The sequence below is a fragment of the Castor canadensis genome, chromosome 5, assembly GCF_047511655.1.
Source record: "Castor canadensis chromosome 5, mCasCan1.hap1v2, whole genome shotgun sequence".
Classification (NCBI taxonomy): domain Eukaryota; kingdom Metazoa; phylum Chordata; class Mammalia; order Rodentia; family Castoridae; genus Castor; species Castor canadensis.
Genome location: NC_133390.1, coordinates 97,209,028 through 97,232,520, shown reverse-complemented (window position 1 = coordinate 97,232,520; position 23,493 = coordinate 97,209,028). Strand labels below are relative to the sequence as shown.

The following is a 23,493-nucleotide window of genomic DNA, read 5'->3' as shown; positions in this document are numbered from 1 at the left end:
GCATGTGAACCATACAACCCTTTGGCCATGCCTAGATGATAGAAACTCTTGGACTAGTGGAATGGCTCAAGTAGTAGAGCGCCTGCCTAGCAAGAGTGACACCCTGGGTTCAAGCCCCAGTACCATCAATATATATATGTATACTATATATACGTACATAGTGTATGTGCATATGGATAGTGCATACAGAAACTCTTGGTTTTATGAAATTTCTTGAGCGTTCTCTATAACATCATCTCTACTCTCCATTCAAGAAAGCACAAAATGATAGAACATAGTGACACCATGTATTAGGCAGACTTTTGCATCGTTATGACAAATACCTGACATAATCCACTTAGGAAGGCTTTATTGTAGCTCACAGTTTCAGAGGTTTCTGTCCAACGTCATTGGCTCTCCTGATTGGGGCCTATGTGAGGCAGAACATCATGGTGGTGGAGAATATGACAGAGGCTTCTCACCTCCTGGCAGCCAGGAAGCAGAGAGGGTGTGCCTGCATGAGGTGGGCTTTCTCCCTTTCCTTTTCTTCAATCTAGCCACCAGCCCATACGACATGCTACCCATATTCAAGGAGGGTCTTCCCTGCCTTCACTAATCCTCTGAAAGCACCCTCACAGACACATCCAGAAACTGACTTTACCAGTCTCCAAGGAATTTCTGAATCCAATCAAGTTTACAATTAAGATTGACTATCATGGGCTGGTGGAGTGGCTTAAGTGGTAGAGTGCCTGCCTAGCAAGCATGAGGCCCTGACTTCAAACCCCAATACCACCAAAAAAAAAAAAAAAAAAAAAAACTCACAGAGATCAGCATAAACTTGGATTCACTCTAATAATTAAAAGAATAGGAGGAGGAAGATGTGGCAAATCACTTGCAAATTTCACTAATAACTAAGACACAACTATCATTGCGATAAGGTAGTTGAAGATTATTAGGAGGAGCTGAGAGCATATTCAGCTCTCTCTCTCTCTTTCAATCTCTCCTTTCCAAAACTGAATACATTTTTACCACTTTTATACACAACTAACAAGTAACCAATTCAGTGTGCTTTAAAAGAGAACATTCCAGGTATAAAACTCAAGGTAACATGTCCATCAGAGTCAGATCAGGAAGTGATGACAATTAAGAAAATGTCTTCCATGTGAATGACTTTCCTTCAACAGTCTTCTTTTTTGGATTAAGATCAGTTATAAAACATACTCTTATTCTTTCCTCTTTTTGGTTTGTCTTCCTTTTTAGGTTTAGAATTTTGGATAAAGAGCAGATTTATGGTTTAAGGATTGTAGGGTAATAGAAATGCAAACAGCAGATGAGGATATGTTAAAAAAAAAAAAGCCCTGTTGTATTTCAGAACTCAAACTTCATCTACCTTTGATAGAAAATGAAAATTCAAGGAATTGAAGTAACTTGCCAAGTCATAAGGTTAATTAGTGGCAAAGACTGGGGAGGCCTCCTGGTTCCGTGATTCCCCATGGAATTAGCATTTCTCCTGGGATGGAAGGGGCTCTGGCCTGTGTGACTTATTAGCAATTCTTCCACCTGATTGTGGTTGTATCTCTAGAGTGAAATATCTAGTCTCCTGACCATGGCTGTACTTAGGAAAGAGAAAACAAAGAAAAAGTCTTGAGACAATATGGAAGTGCTGAGACGGAGGAAGGAGGGAGAGGCAGGAAGAATGGGAACGATATCTGGAAAGCAGCACCATACCCAGGAGCATTTTCCCAAACATCCTGCTCCACCATTGTCCTGGTATTACAGTCGATCACAGTTGACCAACTGCTTGATATAGTAGCCAAAGGTCCTCAGCAGCAGACCCCAACAGGGCCTTTCCCAACCCTAGAGGTTAACCAGACACCTCATCTATATCTCAGTATAGTTGTAGCTTCATGCATTCACCTCCCCTCAAATCACCATCTTCGCCTGAGGGCACCTTATTAGGTAAACCACTCCCCATCTTCCAATTCTTAAACATGTCCTCAATCTCCACAGTTGTGTACATATCTCAGAAATCTCCACCACTGTGCACATATCTTTGGCATAGTCATTAAGCCCTATCCATAAAAGTTCCTAAGACCTTAGAGCTCGATGCACTTGACTGCTTATACTCACCCCTATCCTAGCTAAAGGTGCAATTTTCCTTTTGTATTAACACTTAACAGCTCGGTCAAGCTGCCTTCCCTCAGTCGCCTATAGGGTGTACTTTTGCTTTTGCTTCAAATAAATCTTGCTCTGTTAAACTCCTCTTTGTGTCTGCTTCTGAATTCTTTCTTTGGTGAGACCAAGGACCTGCCATTCATCTCTGGTCACAGTGCTACTTAATTTATTAATTTAATCAACCATCATTTAAGTTACAGGTGCACAGAACACAGAAATGAATATGATTAATATCTCTCTCACAGAGTGTGTACTCCAGCACAGAAAAGAAGGTTATGTACAATGATGACACGATATTGGGAGCTTATAATGGTGGATAAAGAGACCTGTATAGTTTGGGAGACCCTATCTCAAAAAAATCCATCACAAAAATGTGATGGCAGAGTGGTTCAAGTGGTAGAGGGCCTGCTTAGCAAGTGTGAGGCACTGATTTCAATCCCCAGTGCTGACAAAAAAAAGAAAGAGAAGAGAATCTTAATCCCAGCTCTGTTGCCTATAGCTGGTGATCTTTGGGTAAATTACTAGGGCTCAGTTCCCTATTCTATAAAAATAGCCATATGTTAAATACCCTACACCTTGCAAGGGCTGAAGAAGAATGCAAGCATGATGTTTGAGACAAAATAAAACTACAATCAAAATTAGTTCCTTTTCTCTCAATTTTTAATATACAACATATAATTGCTTTAGAAAATAAATCTGGCTCCAAAGTACAAAATTCACTTAGAAAGCCTATATGAATCCACTCAAAGTCTCACGACCCCTTTTCAAAGCAAATATCCCTCATATGTATTTGTTTTTACAGCAAATGAAGGCATTAAGTTTTCCCCCGAGGCAATAACAGAACAAAGGCCAAGTCAGATAAGAATACAGGAAGTATTATGCCAAGTCCATAACCTAACCACTAACCCATTCAGCCTTTTTCTTAATGAAGTGATGTAATTGATGGGTGAAAGAAGCGTGCAGCGATTCTGGAACTTCCCAGTATAGCCAGTCAAGAGAACAGAACCTGCAACAATGCAATTTCATAAATCTAAGCCTTCTTTAATATCATTGGCAATAGAGCTTCTTCGATAAGCAGTAACAACATTTGCATAGGGTTTTTCTGTGTTCTTTTCATATACGGTATCATTTGAGACTCAGAAAAACTATGGTTGTCAGAAAGACAGCAATTAAATGAGGAATCTGAGGCCTGAGGAAGGGAAGTGATACCCTTTACTGCAAGGTGTGCTGCCCCAGAGAGCCTGCCTCAAGTCATCTTCTATTGGCTTTGCCAGAGGGGGAGATGGGGATGGGAAAAGAGGTGGAGGGTGAGAGGTGGGAAGTGGAGGTTTGTGTTGGGGGATGGGACTTGGCAGTAGAGAAGCCCTGAGCTTGGAATGCTTCTTTTACCTTCTGGTTAGCTGTGCTTGACAGTTGTTAGGCTGGAGTTTAGTAAATCACACTAGAGTAGGAACAACATCTCACACGGCTTATTTTAAAAATGTCTTGGCAAATTCACAAGTTGTGTTTCTGGGCTTTGCCCAATGTTTTTCTTGAGTTTCATGTGCCTTTTTTCTGGCTTCAGTTTTTTCCTGTTTTCTTCATCATTTTCCGATAATATTCCAATTTAAGGAAGTTTGGCAAATTATTAAAATACATATATGAAATTCAGATATCTTTTTTCTGCCTATATCTCAGTATTTATTAATACCTGGAAGCATGAAAGTCATTTTCATGAAAAATGTTTAAGTAATAGAGTTATACTTTATATTTTAAATAAGATTACTATGTTGTACACTGTGATACTGGTTTTTTCTTCAGACAAAATGTGTGTCCTACTGAGACTGGAAGATGAATTAAGTTGAAAAAGAAGCAATATTTAGAAACTGAGCATCATATGCTACTGTAAAAGAAGCTGGTTGATTTGACATCCTATTACTCAGATTGCTTTCAGACTTGGTGAAAATGACATGTTTATAAAAATGACATGAGGAAACAAGACCTACTGAATAGTACAGCTACTCTTGACGACACTCATTGAGAACAGCTGACCATGCAATAGATAAGGTCCTGCTCCTAAGACAGTGACAGGCCAGTACTTTTTTAAACATCTTCTGATCGTCAAAGAGTTGGTTCTCTTTACAACTGAATAGTTTTATTATATTCTTTCAAATATTTTGAAATTAGCAATTCATTATAAATGTTACATTTCTAATCCTCCAGTATCAATCAACTGCTTGAAGGTGAGAAGCACACTTAGTCATTTTTTATTTCTATGCTGACCAGCAGAGTGCCTTTCTTATAATAGGCACTCAATAAACATTTGCAAATTCAAACTTCTCAATGAAAATCTTCAGAGAATTTGATGAAGTGGTTGCGTTAGGTAGCAGAATTTATTAGATAAATAGGTGTTTTTCCTGCTAAATTCTCTGTTGTTTGGGGGGACCAAATAAGAAACTGGGATAAAGAGACAATCTATCTTTTTGGAAAGCACCTAACTAGTCCTTTTCAGGATTAACGAGGAAAGAAAGAGTTTTGAACATTCGTGTCATGTAATGACTGCTCTAGCCCTCTGGAAGAGCTCACAGTTACTACAAAGCAATAAAACTTAGTAAGAAATACATAGGTGCCTCCAGGTCAGCACATTAAATCCCAAATGGGTTATACGTGTCATCAGTTAGGATTTACATAAGCAATGAAATTCCCCAGAATCACAAATAGTTCTCACTACTACAGTGAGTTGCTTAAGAGAACTTGCCTTTCTCAAGAGGACCAAATGCCAGGTAACAGAGAGGCTTGCATCCTGCCTGATGAAAGCAGCCATATGGAGGGAGGCTTACAATCCCCTTCTTGTCTAAATGCAAAGCTGCCAATGCCAATACAATATTTGCTTGTGAAACTTGGGTATTTCTTCCAAGACCTGTGACAACCTGACAAAAATATCTGATTTCTTGAAAGTAAGTATTATCAGGATCATATTTCAGGACAGTACTGACCCTAAAACCATTACTTTCTTTTCTCCTCATCATATTTCCCCATCTATTTTGTCATGAATGCTTGAATAACTTAATAATTAAATTAGATTAGCTGGAACCCAATAAAAAATTGTAAGCCAGAAGAAAACACTGGACTGAGGCTGCCCAGCGTAAACAGTCTACATTTCTTATAAAGGAAAGAGCCATGGGTGTCAGCTATTGAATCCCAAACCATCAATTGTGTTTATAGAATCTGATGCAAGCAATGGTGTGCAGGTAAATGTTTAACAACCAGCTCTCTGAAGAGAAAAGCTCCCTAGTTTGTAGTACAGATGTTCTCTTTATAAGCAGCAGTTCTCCCACACAGCCATTTTCAATCTGACGACATGGAGTCACTGAACTCAAAGTTAGAAAGAAATGCTGTAGTTAGCGCTTGTTTTGGTGGTGTTGCCTCCATGACAGCACTGGGTAAAAAAACCTTACAAAATGAGACCTCCTTATGACAAAATGGCCACAACTAAGTTCACAATCTAACCTGATTGAATGATTGACATACAGAAGAAAGGAATTCTATGACAGGTCTTACTATATAAAACCCTCATAGAACAACAGAGGCTGTCGGAAAACACAAAGTGCAAAACAACAACAACTTTGCTAGCAGAGGTAATTTTACCATTCTTTTTCTTTCTTCTGGATATTGTAATCTAATGTGTTATTTTGATAAATTATCATTCACCAGAAATCTTAAAAAGAAAAGGCATTGAACATTGCCAGGGAATAGATATTTTACAAAAGCATTTTTTTACATGACTAAAGTTTATCTCTCTAATCAAAAAAATCTTTAAATTTTATTCTAATCATATTGCATTAAAATTGTGGGAAAATATACTGATTCTCTGACTTCTTAGACAATGTATAATGGATGCTGTTAAATTCTTCCTTCTTGCAGGGCATTAAAAGGGAATTGGGACTGGCCCATGAAACACTGAGTTGCACTGAGGAGCTATTTAAATAAATTGAGCTGTGGGGTCCTCTTGCCCACTGTTGTGTTCTGTAGTGTTCAGGTTGGCTTTTTCCATTTCTCCTCTGCTTTCACCCCTCTACCTGCTGTGAGCTGTCACTTGCTGTCTGAGTGACGGCCTGTGACTATTTCACTGCCTTCTTCCCATTTTTAATTTGCGGCTTCTAACCTGCTGAGAGCTAGGAAACAAAGCAGCCAGCCCACCTTCTCTGCCTTTTTGTATAAAATAGACCCTGGGAGAAGACCTAGAAGGCTGTTCTGTGATTAAGGGGCAGTGATTTTGATCTACCAGTTTTGACATCTGGTTTCCCTACTGATACTTAATCTGTACATTTTCTAAAGCAAGAAAGAAAAAAACATACTAGTGTGGCCGTGATCCTGCATGATTGAACTTGTGCCTAAGATCTATACTATCCACAAATAGATTACGATATTGCTATTTCTCTCATCTTACAGTACTTTGAAACGAGTAACGCTTTTCCTTTCTTAAACACCTTGAAAAATAGATTTGTCCTACTAATAGATTTGTCTTCCTAATTAGAGATGGATTCCTTCAGAGCCTCTGACTTGTCATGTTCTGTCGCACAAAGACAATTCTGCTTAAAATTTTATCTCCCCTTAAGTAAAATTTATACACACAATGATGCAGATTCTAAGTGTACAAGTCAGCACGTTTTGATCAATGCCTCCACTAACTATCCATCACTCCAATCATAACATAAAAGCTCCATCACCCCAGAAAGCTCTCGATGCCCTTCCCATCTATCCCTATCCCTCACACACCATCACCACTCTGTGGGCCTATTGCTGAATTTTGGTTTTGGCTTCTTTGGTTTAGCATATGGTTTGGAAGATGAAATCATCCCATTGCATGTGTTGAGGGTTCATTCCTTTTCATTCTAGTATATAAATTCCATTCTTTCTTCTGTTGATGAATACCTTGGTCCATTCTGTAGCCTTGTGAGGCAGTTTGGAACTATTAGGAATAATGTTGTGTAAACATTCTTGTATATGTCTCTACGTGAACCTATGTTTTCATTTCTTTAGGGTATATATCTAGGAATAGAACTGCCAAGTCATAGGGTAGATGACTCTTGTTTTAAGTCCACAGTTTGTTATGAAAATTTTCAAGTGTACACAAAAAATGAAAGGGACTCTACAATGGACACTGTTAATTATAATATGCTCCACCTAAATTCTACAAGTAGCATTTTACTATTTTATCTTGTGCCTGTTCCTCTATTTACGCATCAATTTGTCTTATTTTTTATTCACCTCAAAGTAAGTTACAGATATCAGTACTCTTTATATACTTCACCATGCATATCACTGACTAGAATTTGGTATTTGCTTACAGATTCTTTTAGGGGAAATTTATACGCACTAGTTTGTGTCTTTTGCCCATTAAAAATGTTCTGTCAGACATACATATTTAAATATTTTCTCCCAGTCTATGGAGTGCCTTTTCATTTTCTCAACAGTGTTTTGTTTTTTTCCTCCTTTATTGTTGTGCTGGGTAGGGGTACAGTGTGGCATTTACACAGGCTCTTACAATATATCAAATACATCATACACCAATTCACCCCCTCCACAATTCTCCTTTATCCCACCCTCCCCCCCATTCCTGGAACAGTTTCAACAAGTATCATTTTTGCATTTACATACATGTGTACACATTTTTTTGCACCAGGTTCACCTTCCTACCCCCTTTCCCCATCACCTCCCCCATCCCACTGGTGCCAGCCTCGCCCCCCTCCCCAGGACCTATTCCAACCTCCTGTTCTCTAATTTTGTTGAAGAAAAAAGAGAAAAGATAAAATGAAAAACCATGACAATTTAGCTTGTTTGAGCAGTATCTTTTGATAAGCAGAGTTTTTTTTCTTTACTTTCATGAAGCTCAATTTGTTAATTTTTAATAATTAATGTTTTCTGTTTATGTTTAAGAATATCACAAAGATATTCTACATTTTCTTCTGGAAGCATTATAGGTTTAGCACAATGAATTAAAAGCATCTTTCTTTTTTAATTCATTTTTAATTTTTTTATTGAGGTATGACTGACAAATTTGTATATATTCAAGGTGCACAAGGTGGGATTTTGATGTAGAAATTCATCGTGAGTTAATTGTAACAATCAAGCCAGATGTCCTGGCTTCATCTCTGATGCAGTTACCTTGTTGTGTGTACAGTGAGAATACTTCAGATCTAGTCTTTTAGCAAACACATTTTCTGAAGTCCAAAAACTGCAGCTAATGGATACCAGTAAGATTCAGAAATGAGAACCAATAGCTAACTTCATTCTCTGGATTTTATATCTTTTCTCTCTTGAGCTAATTGCTTATGCAGTGTATCTAAACTCTACTCAAACCATAGTTGTAAAAGAGAAGGAAGAATACCAGGAGAAAATCTATTTTGGAGTCTAGTTGATTTGTTGAGTTTGTGTCTCCTGCTTTATGGGCTGATTGAAGCAGAAGTCCTCTTCTCATGACTCAGACACAGGATGGTTAAGAGAGAGTGTTGGGAAGCACTGGTTGACTGCTTTGCTTACTTTGTGCACAGAATCTTGACCAGAATTGTCATTCAGTCTCCCAGATTAGCAACGTATGGTTAACAATACAGTCACAAAACTCAGAACCTTATGAAGTTTTATTAACTAAGAATGATAATGGTATAGTATGGAATGTGATTCTTAAACAGAGAAAGTGAGACAATGAAAAATCAAGAGAAAGAGAGAGCTATGGAGAGATGGAGAAAGAGGTCACAAATGCACAGCATATTTCTTTAGTAGGATCTCCAGCTTCGCTGAAGAACTATGAAAGATAACTCTCTCTCTCTACCTCTCTCTCTCACTCTGTCTCTCATTCTCTCTCTCTCTGTCTAGTTTTCCCCTTCTCCATCCTGAGGAGCTGCATTGTCTATTGCCCCTTCTTTCAGGACCCACACTAGTTAGAGCAGGAACAATGGCTTCCTTGTGTTGGGTCATTTAACACCAAGTGTGGAGAGAGCTCTAGCACTCTGGCAAGTGCTTGAAGCTCAGGTTTTTCGCTTTTTTGTTTTTTAACTCTTCACCAAACCTCTCTTCCATAGCTCTAGCTACCCTTGCAATTAACCATAGAGCGAAAGGAGGCACACTGCCATTGTTTCCTGACCCTCCAGCAGCACTTCATTCTTGACCCATTCTGTAGCCTTGCGAGGCAGTGGATGTTGTTATGTACCACTCCTGGGCCTTTCATAGATGACAATGGCTTCTAAATATTCCAGATTGAACGTGAACTGAGAGTCCTTGGACTTTGCTATCATGAGTGTCAAGCTTTCATGCATCCTGGGATCCAACAACCTTGCTTTCATTGTGTTTAGTTTACCCCCAAGTACACAGCCTGCATACACCAGAATAATTTGTCTAAATTCAAATTTAAAATGTATTTGAGCTGGGCTTGATGGTGTGCTCCCAGCGCTGGGGAGACTGATGCAGAGGTTCTTCAGTTTAAGATCAGCCTGGGCTATATAGTGAGACTCGGTTTCAAAAACAGCAACACACACACACACAAAAGATGTATTTACATGCCTTTATGAACACTTCATAAAGTGTTCAACAATCTAAATTAAAAAAAGTTTTCGGTTTTAAGCGGTTATTTTGACTTCTTACCAACATAGCCTTTATTGAAATGCTTATACATTAATTTACGCAAGCTCATAGTTTTCACTGCACAACCAATTTGCACCAACAATATGGACATTTAATTATATCAAAGTTAGTAAACACAATAGATTTTTCCATGAGAATTCCTGGGAAAACATTTTAATCACTTAAAATATCATTAATTTAAAAACTCAGTAGACTAAATAAGATTTGGCAAACCCCTACCCTTAAGACAAATTGTTCGTATTTTTCTTAATTTGTTCATGTGTGTTACCATGGAGACAGTGAAGTCAAAACACTCCAGCCAGTGCATTGTTCCGCTCTGGACTTCCTACTGTAGATTTGATTAAGTAATCTGGCCTGCCCATTTTGGAGAATCTGAGACCTCACATTGTTTCTTCAGCACAAACATGGTCAGCATTCAGACATGATCAATAAAGCAATGAGAATTAGATCTTACGTGTGATTGTTGCCCTTTCCCATGTGATATAATAAGAAAAAGATAAATCACTTCCATTAGTTATTTTTGTGACAAGTGTAGTATCTCTGATTCATTCCTCAAAGCAGCAGGGCTTGATCTTGAAAAAGGGATGAAAAAAACTGCTTCTGTGGTAAATGAGACAGGTGGCTTCTTCAACTGAAGCACCAAATAAGGTGAGTTTTGGACTCATTTCCTCTGCAGAGGCGCTGGCTGGTATTATTCTCCATCTTCCTGCCCTACAGAACACGCAGAACAATAGGAAAATGTACCACGTTTTCAAGGGATTGTAGTTGCGGTCTTACAATTTTGCCTTTTCAAGACCCATTCATGACATGCTTCCTCATAGCAGTGTTACTTTTATCCTCATGGGGGCTCTTCTAGAAAGTTCGTGTGGCTATCATGTCTATGTTTTGTTCTTGCCCTTAAGAAAAGGCATCCCTATGCTTTAATCCACATCAAGGAAGGTGTACCTTTTGCATATATAAGGCCCCCCTCCCCAGTACTTCATGAGGACATGGAAAGGGAAAAAGCTTAGCTTTCTTTTGTTTCTTAAAACAAAAATGAATTGTCTGAATCACCAGAGAATAGGCAGAGAGCATCCTAGTCCTCTACCCACTACCAACAGAAGAAAATTGATTGTTTGCTTTTTCAAAATCTCCATTTTCTTTGTATCTAACATTCTCGTGGAATTTTGAAGCTGATCGATTGTAGTAATTTGGCTTCTTTGCACGGGTTTTTTTTTTTTTTTTTCAGTAATGGTCAAGTCACCCAAGCAGCTGAATGATTTCAGTGCCTTTTATTAAAAAAAAAAAAAAAAGTTCCTCCTCTTCATTGCAAGTACAGAAAACTCTTTAGGTTTTCCTACTTGGCTTTATGTGGAAAATATTTCAATGATACTTTGTTAATGTATTTCTTTCCAACAATTAGAATATGAATATTTAACCATATAATTACATTTCATCTAGTGGAGAGATTTATGCATCTAGTTTCTACACGTTTCTTAAAGTATAGAACACTCTTTATGACCTCAGAGATACAACTTCTTCCTTAGCACTCAACAAGAAGCACAAACCAGATGTCCAGGGTGTGCATTTATACAGCAGTTCATCTGTAAATACAGTTTTAAGGGTGTGCTCGTGGAAAAGGAACTACCACTTTGAACCTGCCCAATCAATAGTGTGTTCTAGAACACAGGCCTGGAGCTGCCTCCTTCACATCTCTGATGCTTGGGAGGTGGAGACTGGGCACTGTCTCTCTGCCTTAGGAAAGCCTCAGCCCTCCTCTCCAAGGACAGCAGGGACAGATGGGCAGTGTATTTGACAAGGAACCCCTACATCCTTGCTTCAACGCCCTTCTACTCTACTTTTAAAAGCAGCACTGTATTTTTTAAGTGTTGGAACTGGCAGCTCTGCAGGCCACTGCCTGCAGGGGAACAATTCTCCATTCAAATCAGGCAGCCCAAACCCACATGCAGTGGGAGGTTGGGATAGAGCACACAGATGAGGGCCTCTCTGCCCTCCACCACATGGAGGGTGAGAGCTGTGTTCAGGCACACCAAAGATTTCAGAAGGAAAAATTCAGCAGAGTTCTTTCACAGCATCTATTATGCCACTATCACAAGGATTTACAAATTGGGGAAGAAAAAACTCACTGTAGTTGGCTGCCTTTTGCTGGTGCCATCAGGGTCTGAGCCTCCTCTAAATCCCATAAGCAGGAGGCTTTAGTCTTCCTTCCTCACTCAAGGCCTGTTCAGCCACACCAGATTTTATAGCACTAATATTGCTAAAAAACATCTGATAAATGAAGGAGCCAATGCCAGGCTTTGGGGAGAGGTGGAGGAGGACTTGCAAGTTCGACAGGGCAAGAAGAGAAAGACGAGTGAAGGGAAAAAGAAAGGAGAGGGGGAACGCCTCATGAGTTTAAGTTTCTTCTGTAAGACAAATGGCCTATGTTTAGTCTCTAAAGAGTTGGTGCGTTTCCTGCCCATGAGGGAATTTACCTGCAACAACAACAGAATAGTGACATGAAATAACACAATATACAGACAATGTGTGTGTGTTGACCCACAAAATTCTTGGATGTTAGAGTTCCTTCTATAAAATGTCAAAGTATTTGCAAATAACCCACACATATCCACCTGTTACTTTAAATCATCTTTAGATTACTTACAGTATCTGATACAATGCAAAATCTATGGAAATGGGAAAATAACAAGGAAAAAAAGTACATGTTCAGTGCAGACAATTTTTTCCCAAAATAGTTGGTTAAATCTGCAAATAAAGACCTTGGCAGATACAGACAACTGGCCCTATATACCCAGGTCTATGCCAGCCACTTTCATAACCATCAGCTGGATCGTCCAGTTCCTTTTAACTTTGCTGTTTCTTCAAACCCCTTCCAAAGACTTTTGCCCCATAGGAGACTACAGATATAGATAGCATCTCCGAGACCAAATTCCTAATTTGTCAGAGAGGCCAAAAGATCTCCCCAGTGATATACAACTAGTTAGGGTCAGAACAATTTTACTGTGCTTAGCCGTCTTTGTTTAAATGTTGCTTTCTTATTTGCCTTTGACATTATTTGCAAAATGGAAATCAATTCAACTTTAGTTAACTCACAGCCTTCCTAAGCAGAGCAGATAGGGGCTGACCAGCCCTGCCTGGAACTCTCCCTGGGGTCTTGCCACTTCCTAGTTATTTGACCTAGGGGCAAATAACTAGGTCAAGAACAAATTGTATACAAGTGGAGAGATACCTGAATGTCTTGTACAAATGACTTTGTCTTTGCCAGGACCTGTGTGAAAGATGAGAATTCAGAAAGAAACAGATACAGTCTCTGTGTTCAAGGAGTCTGTAGATTTATGGAAGATACAGAAATATAAGATATTTATCCAATTCTACTGGAATAAGCATTACAGTAGGTTTTTAAGCAAGCTCTGCAAGGAGGCTAGAGATGGTCGGCAGTCTGATGGGCTCCAAGGGCTAGTTTAGGTAGTGTTACCAGTGGAGCAGTTAGGTCCAGGATGAAAGCCTGTGTGGTGGTGGCATCCAATGCACTGGAGACTGACAGAGGGTTGTCATGGTTACTCTGCCTGGTCCTAGAGATAAATAAGTCATGAGTATCAAGAAATGAGAAAGCAAAAGTAAGTTGGAGCCAGTTCCTTAAGAATCTTGCGTGCTACGCTAAATAATTTAGACTTTGTTTTATGACTAATAAAAGCACAACATTGCCTTTGAAGCAAGATAATGTCCAGAATGACAAGGAAAAGGTCTGACTGGAATAAAGGAAGCTTTGCTAGCACAAAACCTCACCTCCCTCATCCATGAGGCACACTGGCCCAGGGCCAAAGTAATTGAGGACAGGTGGCACCCGGACTCTAGTTGGTTCCAGATTACACCCTAGGACATCCCAGAGACAAGAAGCCCCAACTGAGTGCTGAATAACCAGCCTACCTGAGGGAAAAACAAGCACCAGTGCCATGGAGAAAAGCCCCTGACAAATTGTTGGAAACAGGCAGAAGGAATGACATTTCAAAAAGCCCCCTTTCTTTGTCTTTCCTGGTCTGTGTCCTTAATTTCCAGGCTGTCTCCGTAGCAAAGTTGGAAAAGCCCCTCGGTATGTATGTGGGAGTGTTTTCTGGCAGAGCTATTTCTAGCCATAGGTATCGTTTTTTGAGTTCAATACTCAAGTCAAGCCTGAACAGTTAATGATGAACTTTTCCCAGAGGTTAAAAGTAATAAGACCATCTTTGTGTCTTTGTGGTCTGACTTTTCACAGATGATTATGAAGGGGAGGTGATTTATCCATGTAATTTGCATGTTAATGTTTGTTCTAAAAATATTCTCTGAGAAAGGAAAAAAACACTTCAAAATCTATTTCAAGGGAAAAACATTTCAGTTCCTATGATCCAAGTGCCAAGCAGTTCAAAAAAATTGATTCATTTTAAATTAATTTCACTCATTACAAGTTTCACATATCAAGTTATACTTAGAGTTTCAATGAAAGCATATTCACATACTTATTAATCCAAGATAGAATAGGGAACTTCAAGAAGAGATTCCTTCAAAAGTCCTTCAAAATTCAACTTCTCTCTTCCCTTGCCTCACCAGAGCTCAACGGCATGGCATTGAGACCTCCACCAGGCCCCAGACTGTGCAGGATCCTGGGATTGTCAATTTGCAGCACCTCAAAGCAGGAGTGAAATAAAAGTTAGCACGTGCTGATTGTCAATGCTTTCAAAAGAAAAGGAAGCCATATTGCAATGATCCAACTTGAAAGGAATTTTCTGATTTATGTGAGTCACAATATGAAATATTCCCAGAGCCCACAAGGTAAAACTCAGCTTGAGGAAAACACCATGAGCTGGCGTTTCTGCAGTGTGGCCTGAGAGGAACTGCTGTTACCTGCTGAATCACCCTCCCCACATCCTGGCAGGCCTGCCTGCTCCCTGGGGGATGGCTGCCCTTTCAGTCTTGACCATGCTTGCTCAGAGAAAGATGAAGTCACCACCTTCATGAGTTTCAGAGATGGCCAGAGAATGGCCTCCTCAGAGAGGCTGGGTCCACCCCGGGGAGGTAGGGAGACCACCCTTTCCTGTGTACTTAACCTACCCTTTGGGCAAATCTTGGATGGACTTGAAGGTTCTTTACAACCTCCGTTAAAATTTCCATTCCCTTAATGTTGTGAAGAAAGAACTTTGTGTTTCTCTCTCTATTGAAGGGTGTGTTTATTGGGGCAGAAGAGTTAACGCCTAGACTTTAACAATAACAATCAATAAAATATAGTGAAAGTGAAACTAGTTAGAAACAAAAGTCAGAAAATCTGGATTCCATGTTCAGTTTGACTTTCCTGTGTGATCTGAGGAAGATCAGTTAACCGCTAAGAAATATCCTCTCTCTTTCTTTCCTTCTTTCTTTTCCCTTCCTTCCTTCATTTTCTTCCTTCCTTCCTTCTTTCTTTCTTTCTTCCTTTCTTTTTTAACTTTTAAAAAATTTTGAAATGTTAATTGACATAATAATTACACATATTTATGGGAGTACTTTATGATAGTTCTTTTTTTGTTTGTTTTTGGCAGCACTGATATTTTTGTTTGTTTTTTGTTGCACTGATGTTTGAACTCAGGGCCTCATGCTTGCTTGCTAAGCAGGTACTCTTATCACTTGAGCCACTCTGCTAGCCCTTTTTTGTGATGAGTTTTCTTGAGATAGGGTCTCTTGGACTATTTGCCCTGGTCTGGCTTTGAACTTGGATCCTCCTGATCTCTGCCTCCTGAGTAGCTAGGATTACAGGTGTGAGCCACCAGCGCTGGCTTGATATTTCAATACATGTACACAATGTGTAATGATCAGATCAGCATCACTGGCCTATTTATGGCTTAAAAACTTTTAATTTTTTTGTGTGAAGACCACTTCTGTACAATTAATTGTTGCCAACCATAGTTGTCCTACGATGCTATAGAATATCAGAAATCATTCCATCTGCTCAACTGTACCCCTGTGACCAACCTTTTTTTAAATTATCTTTTAATTTTTATTGAGTTTATTTCTAATTTGAAAAAAAATTATTTTAAGAAGATTTGAAATAGCCTTCTTCATGGGGATGTGGCAATAGTCTACTGGGGACATGCATAGTTGGGACACACAATGAGAAAGAGAAAGGTGACCTAAAATATTTTGGGGGGTTACACATACAAAGCACATTGGGGGAGGGCAGAGCTAGGAGAGGGAGGAGAATCAGGACACGGTCTGAGAAACAGCATGAACAGTAAGAAGGAGTGCTGGCACAGAGCTGAAGGCAGGAAGACGCCCAGCAGTTTTTTCCTAGTCTCACTGAGAACCAGAGTAAGAGAGCTGCTGCTGCTGCTGCTGGATTAAAACGTGGGAGGAAACCCAGTGTTTGGGAGTAGAAAAGAACTCTGAAAAAATTGCATCCACTAGGATGGCATAATAGCATCTTTTTGAAACCAAATCGGCACAGGATCATGCAAATAAATGGAATCCCAGCAGACTGATTTGGTAAGAATGCCCACACAATCCAAAGCCCTCACTAACCCACAGGGCTTCTTTAACTAAAGACTTTCAACCTAACTGCAAAGTGATGTGCTGTGTTTTTGTCCCTGTTTTGGAGCAATGTGTATTACTACCCTCACTAGGGGCTCTGAATAATGTGCACATGTCAAAGGTGACAGCGACAGACGTTCAAATCAATAACATTGACTGGGCGCCTTTTAGGTTTTAGGTATCACACTGGAGAAACAAAGACAAGTAAGACATGGGCCTTGCCCTCAGAGAGAGGCAGACACGTAAACAAATAAATTACAACACAGCATCCTAAATGCCATGACCCATTCTGGCCTGAGCAGGAAGGAGAAGGACGTGATTAACTCCTTCTGGGAATGCCTTACAAGGATGACAAAAGATGGGGGAGGGAAGATGGTGTTGTACAGAACCTCGAATTTTTATAGAAGTGATGTTTTGTAAAGGAGGGAGAGGAGCATTTCATGACCAAATGATTTAAACAGGCTCTTTATGACAAGGTCTGCTGTTTATTTGCATTTGTTACTCTTTAGAACACAGACATGTATCTATAGATACAGATATTCATATAGATAGATCTATCTTACAATTACCACTCTTATTATTTAAGGAGTGTTTTACTATCTCATTCTATACAGGCAATGGAGATATGGAGAGATTAGCAAACTTGCCTAAGAAACACCACTAGCAAGTGGAATAGCCCATGCCACACACCAGGAGACACCCAGTTACATAATCGTTAGGGCTTGTGTGTTATAAGAAGTGCAACAACAGAAGGTGGCAATGGTTTCCTTACTAGTAAAGTGGCATCTTGAATCCTCTCATTTCCAAGACAGATAGGGGAAATCAGTAGAGAGAAAAGAATATCTTTGCTGCACGCATCACTTGATGAAGAAATGTTAATTGTTAACTGAATTCCAAGTAGTCTTCTTCAAGATCGAATTCAAATGTGAAATCAAAAGAGCATCCATTGGTATGATAGGACTGGTAGGTGTTTGGGGATAAACAAACAACACTGCAGAGTTTTAAATGCTAAGTATAATATATGCTTTAGGAGTTGGGCAGTCTTCAAAGCTTAGATGTAAGAAAGACCTATCTGAATGGAAAAATGAGAACTGATGACTGTACTTCATAGAAACTTTTGAGTAAAGTAAGAATAAAATTCTACCAGATCTTCAGGAATGAAACATTGTAGTTCTGGTATGACAATACCAGCCTGTTATATAGGGAGATTTCAAGAGCTGTATATGTGGTGGTGCCTGCCTACAATCTTAGCACTCCAGAGGCTGAAGCAGGAGGAGCACAAGTTCAAGACCAGCCTGGTCTACATAGCAAGAACCTGTTTGAGAGAGGGAGAGGGAGAGAGAGAGATAGACAGACAGACACAGATAGATTTCCGTATTAATTGCTCCCACTTATTGAAAGCCTAACACTGGGCTTTGGAGTCAGACATTCTGAGGAGTTCAAAGCCTAACTTTGCCCCTATGGGTGCATGATTTTAGACAATTTATTCACTGTGCCTGTGCTTTTGTCTAGAAAATGGAGATAATACCATCAGCTTCCCCAAAATAAAAGAATTTAATGTCTCACATGTTACGTACTTAGCCTAGTACCTAGCATATCATAAAGGCTCAAAAATTACCTACTCTGATAAGTACTGCTCTATATAGTCTTATAAGAGCAGACAGGAGACAAAGGTTGATTCATTCTCGGAGAAGGAGTCATAGACAAGTTCAAAGAAGAAAAATATTTATGGTGCCCACTAGGATGGCTATAATATTTTTGAAAAGAAAAAATGCTGGTAGGAATGTGAAAAAACTGGAAGTTCATGTATTGCTAGTAGGAATGTAAAGTGGTGCAGCCACTTTAGAAAACAGACTGGCAATTCCTCAAAAAATTAAGAATACTCCCAGGCACAGTGGTTCACAACTATCCCACCAGCCACCCAGGACCCTAAGATTGCAAGAATCACAGTTTCAGGCCAACAAAGGCAAAAGTTTATGAAAGCCCTATCTCGACAGAAAAAGCTGGGTGTGGTGGCCTGTGCCTGTCACCCCAGCTACAGTGGGAAGTCTAAAAGAGGAAGATGGTGGTCCAAATGGACCCAGGCATAAAGCACATCCCTATCACAAAAATAACCAGAACAAAAAGGACCAGCAGAGTGGCTCAAGTGGTAGAACACCTGCCTACCAAGTGCAAAGCCCTGAGTTCAAACCCCAGTCCTACTCAAAAAAGCCAAGCATAGAGATTCCACACGATGCAGCAAATTCATTCAAATGTACATGCCTGAGAGAAATGAAAACATATATCCACATATTTTAAAACTATAATAAAAATTCAGACAAATTGTCAGCTCAAAGAAGCATACTGCAAGTAGTCGGAAATATTCCATCTTGTCAAATGTTCATTTTTTTAAGGAACCATTTATAAGAATTAAGAAAAATAGGAAGATGATAACAAAAAAAGAAAATAAAAGCTCCATGTTAAATAAAAGTTCTTTTTTTAAAATTAAAATTAAAAACTAGTACATGTTACTAGCATTATTATTCATAATAGCTAAAAAGCAGAAGCAACTCAAATGTTAACTAATTAATGACTGCGTAAACAATATGCAGAATATCCATACAATGGAATACAATTCATCCATAAAAAAGGAATGAAGAACTGATACAATGTGGATGAACCTTGAAAATGTTGCTGTAAGTCACAAAAAGCCACAAATCCTGTGATTCCATTAGAAGAAAATGAGGAGGTTCATAGAGGTGAAAAGTGGTGGCTCCCAGAGCTGGGGAGAGGTTGGGAAGGGAAGTGACTGCTAATGGGTACAAATTTCTTCAGAGGTAAAAGAAATGTTCCACAATTAGACAGTGGTGACGATTGCTCAGCATTATAGCTGTATTAAAAACCACTGCACTGACATTGTAACATGGTGAATTTTATGTTATGTGAGTTATTTCTCAATAAAAAAATTGAGGTGATCCAGACAAAGCTAGGGGAATGGGGCGGTGCAGGCTACAGAGTCACCTCAGTTCAAAACTTCAAGGCAATAACATCCAATGTTCAAAACATGCTGATAATCTGACAAAGCTGGGGCCCTGAATCTGTGCTACCCAAACTGTGATCGGTGGACTGTGAATTGTGAGTTACATTCTGTGACCATACCAGTAAAGAACTGGAGAGCAAGCTGCAGAAACATGAGCAGCTTGACCTTGCATGGCCAGTGGCCTCTTCCCTTGGATGGGCACAGGCCATGCAGAGCTTGTGACAAATTGCATGTTGCCCAAGTTTCACGCTAGTACACACAGTAGGACTGCACGTGGGACCTTGACAGACTGGAAATGGAAACAGCTGGTCATTATTTTATGTAGTTGAAGAAGCATTGTCATATGAAATACGTTGTAAGGAGAAACAGGTGGGGACTGAGTGTGAGGAGCCTTGGAGTTTAATAGTTTGGGACCACTCCTTTGTCCAAACTTTCTTATTAGGTTGTGCCTGCTTACACATAATAATTGTGAATTGTGGCACTTGTAAGTACAGGTTATCTTTTAGGAGTAAACAACGTAATCAGGAAATTGCAGGGAAAAGAATCCTAAAGAAAAACAAACAAAAGAGCTCTAGGAAACAAAAAAGACATAGCTTCTCTGTCTTGGAATCAGAAAAAAAAGTGCACAGAATAATCAAAAAGTGGTAAAAGAGGCCCAAGCACACTAACCAACACTCAAAGGTTGATTTAAGAAGGCCAAAGACAGAGTGTTCTCTCTCCTATGTGGAATATAGACCTAATACAAATACAGAAATATTATGAAAAACAGGTCATGCTCAGGAGAGGTGACATACAAGATGAGGAGGATAAAGGAAGGAAGTAAGAAGGTTAATATGGTTCTATACAAGAATGAATATACAAATCTTAAACCGGCTGAAACCATCATAAGAAAGGATTAAGGCAGAATGAAGAAAAATAGAGAAGATGAACCAATTGGGGTTATAACACATATGAACATGGAAATAGCACAAGAAAACTCCCTGTGTAGCTCCCTGTATCTCAAACAAGCAAAAATGTCACTTTTTTTCCCTTTTCTTTTCTTTTTTTCTTCTATAAAATCAGAAAACAGGAGGGTGAAACAGGTCCTGTCTGGGGGGTTGGTACCAGTGGGAGGAGGGAGGTGGCAGGAAAAGGGGGTAGGAGGGTGAATCTGGTGCAAAAACTGTGTGCAGATATATGCAAATGCAAAAATGATACCTGTTGAAACTATTCCAGTAATGGAGTGAGGGGGGATAAAGGAGAGAGGTGGAGGGGGTGAATTCAAGTATGATACATTTGATACAGCGTAAGAACCTGTGTATATGCCACAATGTACACCCACCCAGCACAATAAAAAAAGTAAAATAAAATTTTAAAAAAAGATTGATTTATGTCTATTGAATAAGGGAAATCAGAATAGGCCATCTTGGGAAGGAAGCTGGCTTGAGAGCTGTGCTAATAGCAGAGAGAGAAATGGGGCGGCAGCAGTGTGGTAGGAAATTTTGTAGCTCACACTGTCCTGCAAAGGCACAGCACAAACCCAGCCACTCCAAGTGTGGAAAATACTCCCAGCCTCTGAAGAAGGACCCTGTGTTGATTCCAGATATTGTTATTCCTGCACGCAGGGAGAAAGAAGAAAGGAAAGGGAACCAAGGTATTGACAGGACAACCAGCTTCTACTTTTTCATGTGTCTTGGATGTCACTATGAAGCAACCACGAGACTTTCCCTGCTGTCACGTGTTGACTTGTTCTTCCTCAACTGAGGCTATCTCCTGAATGTCCTCTCTTCTTAAAGCTGGGGAGATTCTGTTTCTGAGTCCGGGGCAGTGTGGATGTAAATACTTGTTTGTCCACGCTTGTGCAGAATGAAGGAAGTAAAGCTCAAGTAAAGCAATGTGTCATATCATATTGCCAAAAGGTTGCATCATTTCTAAACTTTCCGGAAGACTAGATGGGCGAGAGGTCATCTGTGTTTGTTTTGTGAAGTTTGGCCTACCAGGAAATGTGTGGGTACAAGAGATATTTTGGGCCCTAGAGACTCTCACTTAAGATGCTTAATCCGTCAGCATGTGCTATAAGCTTTAGCCTCTAACTAAATCTTTGAAAAGAGTGGCAAGTTGTGAAGTATGTGAGAGCTTTGGCTGCACTAACAGAGCCACGCATAAAATACTGTTGCCAAACAGAGAGTAGAACCAGATGACAAAGATTGAAAACACACACTATGTATTCACTTTTCTATAAAATACTCATTACGACTTAATCCAGGAATAGTCATTTCTAGAAGAATTGCATAATCACTCTCCAATCCATATTAATTAAGGCTGTAAATTGGCCTTAAAAGAAGATTTTGCATCAAAAATTTTCATGTCAAATTTCTTTAAGAATATAATAGAATTACTTCATCAAGGAAGAAAAACTGTTTAAGGAAGTAATTTTCAACACACAATTAAAACAGATATTATTATTAGTGGCCCCCCAGCAATCCTTCTCAATTCCCTTATAAACATTTTATTTTATTTTGGTCTCCTCACCACCCATGACCTAGAAGGCAATGGCACCCGATATCCAGAAGAAATTACTCTTCCCTATCTTTCCCATGTGATTCTGGTGGAACTGTTAAGAAAAGTAGCACATACTCTCCTCCAGTACACACACACACACACTTCCAGCCCCAATCACTCAAGTAAAGCATGGGGAAAGTTACAATAGGACATAACAAACCTAACACACACAGGAAGGCAATACTAAGAGATGGAAACAGAGCCCAGTTCTACCCATGGAAGGCACAGGATAAATGATGGCTCACCTCTGTTGTTTGAGCTAGTTCAGAAGAATTCTCACACCCAAATGCAGAACTTTCATCTCCCTAGGGATAGGGAGTAGAGTTCATGAGCACAGTCATGTTGACACAGTAGCATATGAGTGCCACCCCTGGCGTTGTACAACGTGTTGAAAGGAAGGAACCTCCAGCTCCCCTTGCTGCACCCATCAGCACCACCCATTTCTCATGCCTTGCCTGGCCTTGGGTAAAGCCACTTCTAGAACTTCCTGCCTAGCACACAGGTGCACAGTGGCTTCTCATACCACCACCACTCCCATGTTTCAGGAACACCTTGGAGAGCAATATTCCTCCTCTGTTTTTCCCTTCCCTAATCTTCACAACACAGGAGCCAGCCCTTCCTCGGAAACTCTTTCCGGATATCCCCCACGTGAACAAGGCCACTACTTACAGTAAAAGGCAGCAAATTCTTTAGACCTAATTCCTGGTTCCATAAATTTCCTCTCAGAAACACTTATACTCCCCATTTCACAGAGGCTACCAGGCTACTTCTCAAACATCCACCTTGAGTCACATATCCAATCCTTTCCACTTCCCTGAGGCAGTTTCTTCTTCTGACCTGCCCTTTCTTTGCATAAAGGATTTGAAAATCTATTCTTCCTAGGTTTTTGGCAGTACTGGGGTTTTGAACCCAGGGTTTTGCATTACTAGGCAGGAGCTCTACCACTTGAGACACACCTGCAGCCCTTTTTGCTCTGGTTATTTTGAAGATAAGGTCTTGCTTTTTGCCCAGGCCAGCTTAGACCAAGATCCTTCTATTTATGCTTCTTGCAGTAGGTGGGATGGCAGGTGCCTGCCACCATGCCCAGATTTTTCTGTTGAGATAAGGTCTTGGCAACTTTTTGCCCAGGGTTGACCTCACACTACAATCCTCCCAATCACCACCTCCTGAGTAGCTAGGATTACAGGCATGAGGCACCAGTGCCCCTGTCTACTTTTAGTATAATAGTAACTCACAAAATGTACTGCCTCTTTTAAAAAGTGTTTCAATCTTGGAGGCAGGATTTGTGTTTCTTTACTGTGGGGATTGCACACAATCCAGGAAAGCCTGGATTCTTGACTTCCTAGTTATAGATGCGCCTTGGTGACTCACTGTATATGCCCTCACGGGTCCTGATAGAAGAGGGAAAGGGACCTTCTCTCTTGAAAACATTCACAATAAAAGATGCAAGACAAGCTTCACTACCAATCCTCTGATCAAAAAGTAAAAACAAAAAACAACCAAACAAAAAACATAAAATGAAACACCAAATGAACAATAACAGTAGAAAGAAATCCGTGGGTCTAAACGCCATGACAAAAGTGGTTGTAAAGAAAGCTCATGAGGGGTAGAGTGGGTGAGGTGGG

General features: G+C 39.8%; 1 long non-coding RNA gene across 2 annotated transcripts; it reads right to left on the bottom strand.

The window, feature by feature from the left end:
• Window positions 1-8,336: 8,336 nt before the first annotated feature.
• On the bottom strand, window positions 8,337-22,317 carry LOC109694739 (uncharacterized). 2 transcript variants are annotated; one of them, XR_012448030.1, is made up of 5 exons: window positions 22,114-22,316; window positions 14,268-14,434; window positions 13,004-13,346; window positions 11,901-12,248; window positions 8,337-10,485 (listed from the first exon to the last, which is right to left on the bottom strand). It is a non-coding gene; the product is annotated as an uncharacterized lncRNA (long non-coding RNA). The 2 variants fall into 2 exon arrangements; XR_002213126.2 differs by having other exon boundaries at window positions 11,901-13,346; window positions 22,114-22,317.
• Between the last annotated feature and the right edge of the window lie 1,176 nt (window positions 22,318-23,493).